The 3,130-nt window shown below is 40.2% G+C and overlaps 1 protein-coding gene across 1 annotated transcript in view; it reads right to left on the bottom strand.

Moving 5' to 3' along the window:
• TTC29 (tetratricopeptide repeat domain 29) overlaps positions 1-3,130 on the bottom strand; it is a 220,811-nt gene that overhangs the window by 31,408 nt on the left and 186,273 nt on the right. The window lies entirely within an intron of this gene.

The raw sequence follows: 3,130 nt of genomic DNA, 5'->3' as shown, positions 1-3,130 counted from the left end.
CCCTGCAAAGAAAGCTCCTAGTGGCGGGAAATAATTTAGCAGTGCCGAAGTGCACACAAACAAAATCACACCCTTGGGTTGTGACAATGATCTCAGATGTTCTGGGATCCTTACTCTGGCCAAGACTGCCTCTTCCTGTGGTGCAGTGGATGGCTGAGGGGAAAGACATTTGTGAGGATTCCCTCATGGAGTTGTCCCAAAACTTGGCAAATCCCAGGTCTCTTCATGCTTTCACATTGGATCTGGCTTCTATGTTTCTGTTACTGTGACAGTGGAATGATGCTAGTAGCCCTCAGAATGGTTTGTAGGTGCACAGGTAAGAGGTATTCAGCGGAGAAGATAATAAAACCCCAGATTGCATTATCTTTTTATGGAATCTCTGCATGGCTAGAAGAGCAACAATGTGCATCTCTTCCATTGTCTCACTCCTTCTTTCTCCATGCCCCATCAAGCCTCTATCTGTTTCCCTTATGTAGACCTTGGACTTATGGAGGACCATCTATGGATGCTGATGGCGGGGGAATGAAAACAACTGATTCCTCTTCAGTGTCGGACAGTAATGATCTGTATACAGAAGGTTCCCTATAAGTATGCAGATGGAGGACAAGTGATGTCTGGGCCTCAGGTTTTACTCTGTCTTCACTCAAGTAAAACCCCAATGAATTCAGGATTTGAGTGTTACAAGACTGTTTGGGAAAAAAAAAAATCAATCTTTTCTATGCTGCTCCCTGCAAAATAAAACATGTTAAATGTACAGAAACCTGTGGTCCAATAATCATGCAAAAAATATTTTGAAGATCATACATTTATCTGTATGGAGAAAAGTAAAATGGAAATACACAGAAGCAAACACTAAACAAATGCACAGTAATATAACATGCAGTATGCCAGATATAAAAGCAACGTGTTGTGCCAGAAGCAGTGGGAATAATTTTATATGCAGGCTTAGTTCTTTGTAAGTGGAATTTTGCAGTGAGCTTAGCTGTGCACTATAAATGTGAAGAGCATGGATGGACCAAACTGCCCCACCTCATTGCTATGGCAACCGCCACAACTATGCAGTAGGAGTAAGTATTACTACTGGACCTGCACATCATTTAGTAGTCCCTGGCAGGGTTTGCAGTCCTTTTAAGTACTATTCAATTTCCTGCAGTCCCCGGCTCCAAAGATGCCATAAGAGTGCTATAACAACAAACACCCCAATTGATCTTGCTGCCTCCCCCACACAATGTCATTGGCTGGAGCTAGCAAAAAGTCAGTAAATATAATGGATACCTGATTTTACATGGCCCTCAAACATGAGCACTGGGAGCAGTCAAGGGCTATGATTTGTGTTAATTCCCATATTTTCGAAGGTAGATGCCAAGTAGCTGGTGACCCTCACCCTGGATTAAGTTTTCAAAATGCCAAGCATCCAAACTGAAATTAGACCTCCTCACCTCTTTTTATACACCTGATTATAGTGACCTTATCCTTAAAGGTTTTATATCTGCAGCTCTCATGAACTTCAGAGGATAGGCTGGGTGCCTTGGTGTACTTTCAGAAGGCAGGTCATGTTTATTTAGGTACTATCTCAAGCTCCCGAATTTGTAAGTATGGGCCTATATTTATTACTAAAGTATGTTGACTCTGCCATTCTTGTGTCATTAAATATTTTTAAAAAAAATAGAGCTATTGCTCAGTCCATTTTCTAGTAATCAGATTTTTTTTTTTAGAACAAATATATTCAAGAAAGCTTCCAATGCAGACTTTGTTCACTGCATACATAATCAGTGTTGAAATAAGAGCTACACATAACGTTTCTGGATTATATTATTTGAGCTGGGGGTCAAAGCTGCCTTGTATTCCTTTGGGTAAGATCTGGGAATTGCAGGAGACTTTAGTTGAGCATTATCCCTAAACAGGGTTTTTTTTATAGACTTGTGTCTGTTGTTCCCCTTTCACTTACTTTATCTTTGGTGTAGTGTAGTATACATAATTTAAATAACCAGGGAATGTCTCTGGGCTCAAAACCACCTGCTGGCTTATATTAGCTAATTAATGGTGATTTATCCGAGTTACTAATTTGAGTGGAGCTGATTGCCTTTAGGAATTTTGTGAGCGTTGTAAGAATTTTGATTATAATTATGCTTATTTGATGGGCAGTCTACCTAAAATACTTTAAAAAAATTGCCTGCTAGCAGATTTTTTTTACTATGCCAAATAAATGACCTTGTGTTATTTTCTTGTTCAGATCATATATTCAGGTAGTCTGTTTACTCTGCTATTCAATTGTATTTTTGTCTGGCTCCCTCTCATTTTCTCTCTTATATTAGGGTTTATTTGCCTAGCTTCAGAACAATGACCGCTTGAAAAATAGTACTGATCTTGAACCCACAGAGCTTAATCATTTTCACAAAAAACTAATATAGCAGATTCATTTTAGCCAAACTTCTCTGTCATGCTGGCCTGATTCCCAGGGCCTGAAAGTGTGAATTTAATGGTGGTACAATGTCTGAGGTAGGAATATAATAGAAACCTCTCAGCAGTATATCTATTGGATCAGTGTAATTTCTTTTTTTTCTACTGGTCTCAGTGTCTCTTAAGGCAATCTACTCTGCAGACAGCAAAGGAGGCTAGCCATCTCTTTTACTGTGATCCCAATGCTACTTATACTAAACAAAGAATCAACTCCCTAGATAAGGTATACAGTAGACATCTGTTAAATACATAATCCTAGAGGAAAGTTTACTCTGTTAACAAGTTTAATCTTTTGCTGTGCATTTAAGAGGATAATACTGTAGACTGTTTTTGTTCCCTATATATTCAGTTTAGCTGCACTGACTAATATTAATTTTTACTTTTTGTGATCAAGGTTTCTCCAGTGTCATTTTCAGATACCAATATAAGGGCCTTGTTATACTTTACAATGAGCTGCACAAATGTTGATAGCTTCCTCCCTGCCCCTGGGTCTCCCCACCCTGCCTCTCAGGGTTCCCCCCTGCCTCTTGCCTTCTCTCACCCCTGGGGCATTACTTACATGTGGCTGCCCACCTGTCTGTCCCAGGGGAACAGGCAGGGAAGCATTAACTTGCCTGCCCAGCTGATGCTGCTGTGTGGCTGCTGCTCTTATGGCCCAGAGAGCAGCAGC

Source organism: Alligator sinensis, unplaced genomic scaffold (assembly GCF_000455745.1).
Source record: "Alligator sinensis unplaced genomic scaffold, ASM45574v1 scaffold169_2, whole genome shotgun sequence".
NCBI lineage: Eukaryota > Metazoa > Chordata > Crocodylia > Alligatoridae > Alligator > Alligator sinensis.
The sequence above is the reverse complement of the archived record's forward strand: the minus strand, read 5'-3'. Positions and strand labels throughout refer to the sequence as shown.